The following is a 12234-nucleotide window of genomic DNA, read 5'->3' on the forward strand; positions in this document are numbered from 1 at the left end:
AATTAAAATTTTTGATTTTAATTGATCATGTGATCCAGCAATCCCACTTCTGAGCATTTATCTGAAGAAAATGAAAACACTAATTTGAAAAGATATTTGCACCCCCATGTTCACTGCAGCATTATTTACAATAGCCAAAATATGGAAATAATTGAAGTGTCCATCCATGGATGAATGGATAAAGAAGCTGTGCTGTATATATACAATGGAATATTGTTCAGCCGTAAAACAGAATGAATGAAAACTTGACATTAGGGACAACATGAATGGACCTTGAGGGCATTATGTTAGGTGAAACGAGTTAGAGAAGGACACATAATGTATGCTCTCTCTTACATATGGAATTAAAAAAAAAAAACCTCATATAAAAAGAGAACACATTGTGGTTACCAGAGGCAGGGGGAATTGGAGGAAAGTGGTCAAAAGGAAACTTCCAGTTATAAGATAAATAAGTACTATGTAACGTACAACATGATGATTTTAGTTAACACTGCTGTATGGTATATTTGAAAGTTGCTAAGAGAGTAGATCCTAAAAGTTCTCATCACTAGGAAAAAACAAACCTTTTTTGTGTCCATGTGAGATAATGGATAACTAAACTTATTGTGCAATCATTTCATAATACATTAAGTCAAGTTATGCTGAACAACTTGAACTTGTACAGTGCTATATGTCAATTATATCTCAATAATAGTGAAAGAAAAAAAATAAAGAGGAAGGAGGCAGCAAAAAAGACATAGGGGGGCTTCCCTGGTGGTGCCGTGGTTGAGAGTCCGCCTGCCGATGCAGGGGACACGGGTTCGTGCCCCGGTCCGGGAAGATCCCACATGCCGCAGAGCGGCTGGGCCCATGAGCCATGGCCGCTGAGCCTGCGCATCCGGAGCCTGTGCTCCGCAACGGGAGAGGCCACAACAGTGAGAGGCCCGCGTACCGCAAAAAAAAAAAAAGACATAGAAAAAGAAAAGATTTTCTATTACACTTCTTGCCTCCGTTGTTTTCACCACCCTCTTGCTCCTTCCTCCTTGCCCCCCACTTCAGTTCCCCACCGAAAATGTTCTCTTTAACGTCACAATGACCTTCTCCAGCCCCAAATCCAGGCTTACCCCTACACTCTACTGACACAGACGTCCCAGGTTTTCTGCGTCACCTTCCTTGTGATCCAACAAGAGTTTATTGAGGACTATTCTGTATGCAGCCTTGTGCCTAGGGATGAGGGGTGACCCAAAGTGTAAGATGGGGTCCTCGAACCTGCAGATGGAATTAAGATAAATACCCCAAAACAGCGTGGAACAGTGGATGGCAGAATATAAATAAATAAGTGCTAAATTTTGTGGCACAGCCTATACTTCCTATCAGGGACGTAGGAGAACAGTGAGGCTCGACAGCCAAGGAAGTAGACCTAGAGTCTGTCACACAGAGTGAAGTAAGTCAGAAAGAGAAAAACAAATATCGCATATTAACGCATATATGTGGAATCCAGAAAAATAGTACAGATGAACCTATTTCCAGGTCAGGAATAGAGACGCAGAGAATCTCTAGAGATCTCTAGAGATACAGAGAATGGACGTTGTGGACACAGTGGGGGAAGGGGGGGATGGGATGAACTGGAAGATTAGGCTTGACATAAATACACTACCATGTGTAAAATAGCTAGCTAGTGGGAACCTGCCTTATAGCACGGGGAGCTCAGCTCAGTGCTCTGTGATGACCTAGATGGGTGGGATGGGGGGGCGTGGAATGGGAGGGAGGTCCAAAAGGGAGGGGCTATATGTATACATAGAGCTGATTCACTTTGTTGTACAGCAGAAACTAACACAACATTGTAAAGCAATTATACTCCAATAAAAAAAAAATCTCATAAATGACTTTGTTCTAAGACAAAGAAATAAAAAGGAAATGCTATTCAAGTTTAAACTGTGAGCAAGGCTACCCTGTATATAATGGGCAGGATTTGCGGGGGTGGGAGTAGGGTTAGGGAGCAAGGGCCTAGTTAGGGTAAGACATGAGCCAAGGGCTCCCATCTGAGCTCCGCTCAGCTGTTTTTCTTCACGCTAAAGTGTAAATGACTGACAAGAGCTTAAAATGTAAATATAAGTTGTGCTTGCATTTTACACTAAAGCCTTCAACTAAGAGGGTGCAGCCCTTGTGATAGATAGAATTCATCTACCCTGAGTTGGAACAGAATATTAGAGTGAAAAAACACATACTCATCCCTCGCTCTCCGACTGTTCGGTTTGCCAGTTTTCCTATATAGGAACTATGCACGAATATGCCAGCTCTGTTGTGCAGATATTTTCCTTGATCTGAGGTCAGAACCCGGTCTCAGCCTGCCTCAGCATACACAGCCTCCCAGCCTCCCAAGCGGGCTGTTCTCAGTGTCTGATGTCAATCTCTGTTCAGTGTGCTTTTATACCCCAAGTGTTATTTTAATCCAAACCAGGTTTTAAAATCCTCTCTTATTTTGGCCAAGTGGCTTTCTCATGCATTGCAAGTAATAATAATATCAGATCCTCATGTGTCTCCAAACGTTTGGCCTACAGTTGATCTGCTTAATCGTTCACAACAACCCTGTGAAGTAGGTTCTGTTGTTATCCCCATTGACACACGAGGAAACTAAGGCACAAAGGACGAAAGAACGTGTCCAAGTTAAATAACTTGCTGTGATGTTAGGGAGACAGGGTTCCACTCAGGAGGTGGAGGTGGGGCTGTATGGCTTCCTCTTGCTGACAATTCATGCTGCTCTGCCAGCTTCTGATGGCTGCTGGCAGTGGCTGTGGAGCTCCTGCAGCTTTATTTTATTTTTTAATTTTAAAAAGTGAAGTATAGTTGATTTACAATGCATTCGTTTCAGGTGTACGGCAAAGCGATTCAGTTATACATACATACATATCTTTTTTCTTCAGGTTCTTTTCCTTTATCATTTTAAAATATCGAGTATAGTTCTCTGTGTTATAATTTTAAAATATCGAGTATAGTTCTCTGTGTTATACAGTAGGTCCTTGTTGGTTATCTATTTATATATACTAGTGTGACAGAAGCTTTAGAAATGCTTGCCTTTCACTGGTGTAATGACAGTTTGTAGTATGTAACCTATAACAGAGCTTCTCAAACCATCTGTGTTGAAGGACTAGCTTTATTTTATTTTTTAAAATTTCCCAACCATTGAGTGACAACACTTTTTAAATGGCTATAGAAGTTTCCAAACACTTTCAATTTCTATATTTGTGGTAGATTAACAAGGAGCAATTTGCAGATTAGCACCAGTTCAAGGACTATATTTTGAGTAGCACAAGTGCATATCATCACCAAAATCAGTTTCATGCTTTTAGAATTTCATTTCTTTCATTCAGTGATATTTGTTAAGTGCTTACTACACAGCAGGCAATAAACCAGGTGCAATAAACAAGAACATTAGGGCCTTCTCAAAGCTAACATTCTAGCAGGGGAAGCAGACTTGGAAAAACTCGCTGCAAATTAATTATTTTTTTTTAGATAAATGCTAACAGGAAGATTAGAGTACTCGGAGTTCATATCAGGGTGCCCCAAGCTAGCCTGACAGGTTAAGGAATGTTTCTCTAGGGAATCTTCAATCTTAGAGCAGAAAGATAAGCAGGGGTGCTAAGCTCATAGTGGGGAGAAAGGCTTCTGGGCAGAAGAAAGGGCCTATGCAAGGGCCCTGAGGCAGACAGACAGATGGGAGGCTGCTGAAATAAAGTCCTGCAGGTCTCTAAAGGTCATGCCAAGCCTTTTACGTTTATCTTAGGAGCTATGGAAAGCTCTGGAAGACTTTTAAACAGGGGGGTAAAATGGTCAGATTAACCTTTTAAAAAGAACACTCACTTTCCCATTAATTTAAACACATTGCGTTTTCATAACAATTGCAATGGGGAATTAACAATCTGTTCTAGAAATTTTCACATATGAACAAAAAGTTTGGGACTGTTCTCATATAGCAAGGGTTACTGCGATTCCTGTGCCTGGAAGAACACATCACGGGGACGAGTCACATCTCCGAAGAGGTCAGTACGTTCTACCTCCGCGCCCATCCCTCAGCCGCGCCCTTCCCTCAGCCGCGCCATCCTCTCAGTAGCATCTTAAGGAGAGCAGCTGTGGGAGGTATGTGACTAAACTGCACCCATTCATTCCTCGCTCTTCTGCACTAGCACAACCACACTGTAGTTCAAGTTCGCCGTGCGCCCAGCTAAAACTCACTTTTTAAGCCTGTTGAGGGTGACCACGTGACCCTGTTCTGGCCAATGAGAAGACAGCAGAGATCTGCTTACCGTTCAGGGAAACCTTTTGCTTCCCAGGTGAGAGGAGACCACTGTCTGGCTAGTATGGCCCTGTCCCCTTCTTCCTACCTTAAAAATGAGTCCCAGAGGTGCTGCAGCTACCTTGCCACCATGAGACAAGAAGCACAAGGAAGAAACCCAACATGGTAAGGCTGGTGGAGCAGAAAGGAAAACCTAAGTCTTGGATGACTCGGCCTGGACCGCCCACTTCCGGTCTCCTCGTTCTGTGAGGGAAATAAAGCTCTCTATGTTGAAGCCGCTGTAAGTCTGGTTTTTTGCTTCTGGCAGTTGAAAGTAATTGAGCTTTCCAACTGGAAATGGATGGTCCACAGAATCAGATCAAACTGCATAGCACAGTAGTCTCCCCCCGTGACTGTTTCCATCTTTGGACATTTAGATATTTCAAAGGAAAAAGGCTTTTCTTTTCTTTCTGACATCCGGTCACCCTTCTCACCGGGAGCTGTAACTGGATAAGTAGCTCTACCTTGTATCCTTTGTTTCCTAAAAGGGGAAGGGCAGGCAGTGAGGCTTCGGGTGGAAAATGTTGATATACTACACCACATCAGAATGTGCTGTTCTCATTTATTTTTTAATACAAACCCATCTTTGCATGTGGGCACTGGCAAAGAATCGATGGTTATGAAATATTGGGCGACGGTGGTAATATAGGAGGTAAGTGACACACAGCAAAGGAATCTTGTCTTCAAATTTCACAGAACGCAGACCCATTGTGGTTCATGACATAACTCCCACGTTTTTTCCATATTTATCCAACAGGGCTCCAGTGAAATAGATCGTGCATTCCATTTGTTAAGTGAACATGTAAAATTATGGGACAGAGTTGTGTAAAGCAGCGTGTAAAAGTCATGGGAAGGTACGGCCTCCGGCCTGCTACTGCTGCGTGCTGATCACTTCCTTTGGCACCATTGAGCTCTGGTGAGGACCAATAAGAATGGTTTATACAACATTCAGGGATGAAGTTCAGGAAGTGGTTGTCACAAATGATGGATGCTACAGTTACTATATTCGGCACCAAAGGGATTCATTTATCTTTACAGACATACAGGAGCAGAAAGGGTGCATTCAAAGGTAGCCTTCTGGGCAGAGAAGACATTGCAATTCTAGCCACACACTGTCAAGCAACCCATATGTCTACAATGTAAAGGGCTTTTTAAGATTAAAAGCTGTCTTTCAAGCAAAACAGCCTCTACTAAAAATAATTCTATTTGATCAAAGTAGGAAGAATGCTACTGGTTGCTATCTCAGGGGCAAAGATAGACTCAAAACAGTATAATCTGTCATGCCCACAAAAGGACCCCATGAAGGGCTATCTATCAAAGGAGAGATGTTTCAAAGGCATACATACACCACTGGGGTGGCCAACTGAAAATATAAAATACTGAAATATGTGTGTAATGAAATCTCCTTGGCTTATAATGAGGGTAGAATCCCCCTGATGGGGTCTCACTGAAACTCCAAATTAAGAGACAAGCTGAAATCCCTATGACCTTGAGGCAGCAGCTGAAGACTTTAATGTATGTTCATTTTCAGTCACTAAATGTTTGTAACATCTGGAGCATGATTAATGCCTAAAAAGGTTGAAGAACTTCTAATGACATTAATAGCCATTGGTTACACTGAAGAGTGGTCCTGCTGCCAGAAAAACAAATGACCAGGCACTTAAAGCCTCTATCAGGGTGGAAAAAGGCATTTTGCCAAATTTAGTCACCTCTTGGAAACTGTGTGGTCAGTTTTCTGAACTATATTTGAACTCCAGAAGTCCACAGTTGTTTCCCTGGGTAAAACAGCCTTCCTGGTATTTCAAGGAAATTTAAAAATCTTTGGAAAGTCTAAAAAGTTCCATGATCCCAATTTTGGAAAAGGGGAAATACTATAAATACATGTACAGAAAAATACACTAGAAAAAATTTTTTAAGTTAACAGCAGTTACATGGGGTAGCAGAATCACTCTTCGTTAGGCATCTAATATTTCCTGAATTTTCTAATATGAACATACATTATTTTTATAACCAGAAAAGTTTATAAACCATTTTTAAGAAGGAAAAGACTTCTGAAAAAGCAGGTAACCTTCTACGGAGGAGAAAGATGAGTTGATTCTACTTTTGCCACTCATTAGCTGTGTAACCTTGGTACTAGAGGTAACACTTTTAAGCTTAAGTGAAGTGGTATATATAAAGCACCCACAATACTCAGAGGCATATAGCAGATGCTTAATAACTGACAGTTTACATCATTATTCTTGCTCAGATCATATTCAGTGTTCAAAACCATATTCAGATAGCACCAGGTATAAAATTCTATTTTGATGGGAAATTTACCTGAATTTCGAGGTGAAAGAAAACTGTCCTGAAAACAGAATAAAATAATGTTCCTTGTATAGCTCCAAAGCCTGGGATTCCATGGCAAGGAGAGAGGTAAGAGGAGGGGGATGTGACAGTGTTGACAGGGTGCCAGTGTTGGGGACCAGAATCAGGCTCCCTTTCACCTCCCACTGGCTTCCAGACAGATAAAAATTGTGAGGCTCTCATAAACATTTGTCAGGGATCCCCATGCCTGGGGTCAGGTGCAGTGACGTGGGACATAGCAACTGCCATGGCCGCAGCTGTTGGCTGTCAGCCCTGCCAGGGCTATTTCAGGTTTCTCCAAGTGTTCCTTGCCCCACTAAGCAAAGCTTCCAGAAATGCTTTGAACTATTCAAGGACGAAAAGGCCCTTATGGCCTCCATTCCTAGGAGGCCAGCATTCTGCTAACTTAGCCACAGTGAGGGTAGGGTTTCTCTCCTGGGTGGGGAGAGACTGTCTATGCCCCTAGGCCAGAGCTTTCGGGGAACAGAACCTTACACATGCTTCCTCCAAGTCCGAGCCCTTTGCGAAGACTTTCTGCTTAAATTTTCCAGTTGTTTCAGCTAAATATATCTAGTATGAACTCTCTCTTGATGTGCAGGTAGTGAGGCAGTGTCTCCAAAGCTAAGTAATAATAATACTAAGAGTGCACATGGATTACCCCTTACTTTGTGCCTGTGTTGTGCTAAGCAGCGTCTATATTCCTGCATTTACTTCTCACAACAACCTTGTGAGGTCAGTACAGTTACTGTTACTATTTTTTAGATCACTGGCCCCAAATTTATGTCAGCCCACAGCTGCTTTGTAATGCATACATGCCTGGGAGCATCCTTGACTTACTTTCTCTGTCTTGTAAAATTTCTCAAATGATTACCAGTTTAAAATGTGCACGTTTGGGTCTTTATGGATTCAAAGGACCAATCCTCGTTAGATTCTTTTTTTTTCTCTACGACCCTGCCCCAGTGAGCCTGAGTACTCTTCTCGATGACCCTGCATCCCGAGTTCCGATATGAGTCCTTTCTATCATGTCCCTGAAGAGTGAATCTCTAAGTTGTTGGCCTCAATTCTCTTCTAAAAGCTGTCATACTCTTTTTTATGGCCCGGGGAACAAATGTACTTCCATAATGACCAAAAGATAGCATGGGATAGAGAACTGGCCAGAACCATATGCAATGAATTTTTTAGTGTAAGAAGAGCCCCGTGGCTCCCATTATTCATTTATCACTCAGGCGTCCACCGGGCAACAGCTGACAAGTGCAAAATGATGCTCTGCCCGTTACCAGACTGTTGGGACACAACGCAGACCGTCCACTGCAGCCCTTCCTCTGTTCTCCCTTCTGCCCCCACCCCTCAAAGGCTGTTCTTGGCAAAACATATGGGAGCCATTCGGGCTTACTCCTTTCCTTCCGATGTCCAAGTCACGTTGACAACAGGGGATTTACCACTGCCCCAAATGGAGCATTTTGCTCTCTTTTGGATGATTCCAAGTTTGGGGCCTGTTAAAAGTTTTGTAACTACATAAATATTTATCCGGCGTTTTGGTTACTATATAAACTTAACAGACATGACACTGGATCCAAACGCTGTAAGTCACATGAAAGTCTTCCCATCAAGAAAGGGGGATACTAATAAAGGACTTTGGAATTGATTAGTTTTATCACGCAATATTCTTACTGCTATTTTTATGCTGGGCTTTTAACGTACCAAAATGTGTTCATCCTTGACGCTACATAAATATTCAGACCTCACTCACTGTCCATCAGCCAACTTGCTGAAACGTGCCCCTGGATCACAGAGACCTGGGGGAGAACGTGCATGGTGCAGTACAAGGCTTCACCCTTATTTTATTACTTATTTATTTTGGGGGGGCTGTGCGGCTTGCGGGATGTTAGTTCCCAGACCAGGGATTGAACCCACACCCTCGACAGTGAAACGAAGAGTCCTAACCACTGGACTGCCAAGGAATTCCCAAGGCTTCATCTTTATAAATGAACTGGCTAACGGTGGGAAGCTGAGGGCGAAAAATGCTACTCTGAGCTTTGTCACCTGTGAGGGCAAGAGATATGACTTTGTGTTCAAATGTCATATGTTTACATTTGTTAGTGGGTTCTTTTTTTTTTAATGTATGTATGTATTTTTTTTTTGGCTGCATTGGGTCTTCGTTGCTGCACGCGGGCTTTCTTTAGTTGCGAGCGGGGGCTGCTCTTCATTGTGGTGCACGGGCTTCTCACTGCGGTGGCTTCTCTTGTGGCAGAGCTCGGGCTCTAGGCATGTGGGCTCAGTAGTTGTGGCTCGTGGGCTCTAGAGCGCAGCCTCAGTAGTTGTAGCACACGGGCTTTGTTGCTCCCCGGCATGTGGGATCTTCCCGGACCAGGGCTCGAACCCATGTCCCCTGCACTGGCAGGCGGATTCTTAACCACTGCGCCACCCGGGAAGCCCTGTTAGTGGGTTCTGGTTGACACTTATGGATGCCAGGTAGAAAGAGCTGAGACGTTTAATGCCCCAGATAGTGATTATTAAGGGTAGGCACTAAAGTACTCAGACCTAGGACGGGACATGTCGCCCATGAAAAATGGGAGGGGAAATATTGTGCATTCTTTTCCTAACCTACTCTGTTTGCCGTGAAGCTAACCCTCCACATGCAAGGGGTGCAGTTTGTGTTCTATGTTCTTCAGAGCTGTGGTCTCTGGAGGGAGGTCTCTGGCAGGGCTCCCTGCTCCTCTGTAGAAGCTAGTTGGTCTCGGGAGAGGGTAATCAGCTCGGGTTAGAGCCTGCTTCCTCCACCGTGGCCTGAATCCATCTCCTCCCCCTTTCTTCGGCTCCCTGTCACCACATCCTGTGGACCGAGCAAGGAAGGACACTCTTTATTGCTTTGCAGATGATCAGACTGGAACCAGTTTTTCTGAGTTTGATATTACATCATTAAAGGAAGCTTCAGCTGTCGCTTCAGCTCGAGGTGAAATGGGGTAGGTTTGCTGGCTTCATAAACTCTGGAACAATCTTATTTACTGCCCCAAGAAGGAGATAACAGAGCAAGCCCTGGACATTTTGTAGAACACTGCTCTGGTAAAGCTTACAGTCGCTCTGCCGGGGCTTCATTTCTTTAAGGGACCGAGTTAGTGGGCAACTGCTGTTCTTGGAATGTTATTATCCCCATTCTGTGCATAAGTAAATGTTGACAGCAAGTGGTTTAATGACTTGCTCCAAATTTTATAGCACGCCAAGATTATAGTTAGAGAAAAACTAGCTGGAATTTCTGACTGTCAAACCCATACTTTAGCCAGGAGATTCAGCTGTAAATAGACATGCTTTAAATGCACACTAGCAAAATCTGTGAGAAACAATGTTGCAGAAGCTAGTATCCTTCAGGACCTTTGGATGGAAGTTATCAAAGCTCACTGCTAACATTCTAACTCCCTCACCTCTGCATGGACCTCCTAGGAGGTGATGAATCCTTTTTCCTTTCCCCCTCTGAGGACCTGCCAGGTCGAGGGGTTAAGCAACTTAGCTAAGGACACAATTTTAGAGGTAGAACCATGACCAGACTCATCTCCTGACTCTAGATAAGAACTTTCCCAACGATGCTAGAAACTGACCAGATGAGTTCAGAGAGACTATTGCATATCTGTGATGCTTCTGTACTGTATTGTGTCTACTTGGTTTATCTGGAATCGTTTCCCAGAATCCCCTTCTCTGTATGGTTCTGGGTTAGAGCTGGCCCAAACAGAAATGGGGGCGAGATTTGGAAGGTGGAAGTAAAGCAACAGCCACTACTTTGTGAAGGTCATTGTGGTTTCATGTGGTGACAGACAGATGGAAAAGGGCTGGTGGGTCCCAGTGTGTCCTTGCTCTTTCCCATTCCATGCCCAGCAACTCTCTCTTTCTGTCTTCCTTTCTCTCCTTCTTTTTTCCACCACTTTATTGAGGTATGATTGACATACAAAAATCTTTACATATTTAATGTGTACTACTTGATGAGTGTAGAGATAAGTATATACCCATGAAACCATCACCATAATCTATGTCATAAACATGTCTGTTACCTCCAAAGTTTCTTCATACCCTCTTTATTTTATTATTATTGACGTTACTGTTCTTGTTTTGTGTGATATTTGGTGTTATTAAAACATTAAACTAAGATCTACCTTCTTAGCCAGTTTCTAAGCATACAATACAGTATTGGTAATAGTAGGCACTTTGCTGTACAGGAGACCTCTAGGACTTACTCATCTTGTATAATAAAACTTTGTACCTTTTGACTAATGACTGCCCCCGGCCCCTGGCAACCACCATTAGACTCTCTCCAGCAATTCTTTCTGACGGTTGGTCCAGTAGCCCCAGGCCCAACCACCAGATGCAAAGGCAATAATTCTCCATGGACTTCTCTACCAACTCTGCTTTCACAGTTCTACTCCAGCAGCTGCATGTACCTGGCTGCCCCTATTCCTGGCAAACTTTGACTGGTCCATTCACACCAGTGCTTCAGGAGAGCTGGTTAGGCACCAGTCCTCCAGCTCCCCATTAGGTATCCCTACTTCCCCAGCTTCTCCCATAATTGCCCGATACATCCTGTGATACTCACCAGTGGTTCTGCTTTCCCCACTGAAATCTGACTGATGGAAAATCAACATGGTGCACCACGGGAGCTGCAGAGGAATATGAGGGAGTCCCGGCCCTCAAGGGACTTGCAGCTCAAGGGGGAGGTGGAACACTTTAACACAGCCAGCTGGGGACTCGTGGCAGCTCACAGATCGAGTGACAAATGCATGATGTGGTCATTGCCTTGAAGTCCTTGCAGCCTGAGGTGTCCAGTGTCTTTTAGTGCCAGGCGTGAGGAGCTGATTGGGAATGGACACAGTCAGCATTCTTCATGGCCGGTGGCCACATTTAGTCTGAGTGGATACAGACCTTCTCCTCTGTTCCATCCAGACTGTAGGCTCCTTATCAACATAAAAATGGAAAGAAAATTACTTACATACTAGGTGAAAATGTTGAGTACAGTTGAACACGAATGCTGACACTGAAGATTTCCCATCCAACCAACAGAAATTCCCCTGGCTTGCCACACTTGGGTAACTTGAGTTCTGGAATTCCAGCCTCGGTTAACCCGTATCCACAAATTTGCTGGAGTTATGAAACTTAGCGAGAGTACTGTTTTTCTCTTATTCATTCCCAATATGTTCTGTCCTGAGCCGACACCACTGAATTTACTTCCCCCACATGTTTAACCCCCTGTATGTTGACCACCTTTTGGTATCAGCCAAAAGGAAAACAGATCAAAGCATGCGTTCCTGGTTTTTACACAAAATAAATTTTATTTCTAACTTGTCCGGAAACTTCCCCACTCAACTCGGTCTGTTGTCTCTTTTCGCTGGACCTCAGTTTCCTTCGGTTAAAAGCAGTTACTAATACCTCCTTGGGGAGGTATGAGCACCAGTGCTGGGCTACAGATCCAGGTAAGACCCCTGGGTGAAAGGTGATAGGGAAGCACAGCAGCAATCTGGATGAATAGCGCCTGGAAGAGTCCAGTCCTCAGCTCAAAGCAATACCACAAGCTTCCGGAAGCTGCTTGTGAGCTG

General features: G+C 43.7%; 2 long non-coding RNA genes across 3 annotated transcripts in view; both read right to left on the bottom strand.

Moving 5' to 3' along the window:
- LOC137220069 (uncharacterized) overlaps positions 1-6024 on the bottom strand; it is a 28473-nt gene extending 22449 nt beyond the window's left edge. The window contains exon 1 of one of the 2 annotated variants that reach the window (XR_010941447.1): positions 4362-6009. This is a non-coding gene — a long non-coding RNA (uncharacterized lncRNA). Of the gene's footprint in view, positions 1-4361 lie in introns of both variants that reach the window. The other variant, XR_010941446.1, reaches the window with a different exon arrangement.
- A 2781-nt stretch (positions 6025-8805) lies between these two features.
- On the bottom strand, positions 8806-11768 carry LOC137212161 (uncharacterized). The gene is made up of 3 exons (XR_010937381.1): positions 11631-11768; positions 11238-11493; positions 8806-9491 (listed from the first exon to the last, which is right to left on the bottom strand). It is a non-coding gene; the product is annotated as an uncharacterized lncRNA (long non-coding RNA).
- Between the last annotated feature and the right edge of the window lie 466 nt (positions 11769-12234).

The sequence above is a fragment of the Pseudorca crassidens genome, chromosome 2, assembly GCF_039906515.1.
Source record: "Pseudorca crassidens isolate mPseCra1 chromosome 2, mPseCra1.hap1, whole genome shotgun sequence".
Taxonomy (NCBI): Eukaryota; Metazoa; Chordata; class Mammalia; order Artiodactyla; family Delphinidae; genus Pseudorca; species Pseudorca crassidens.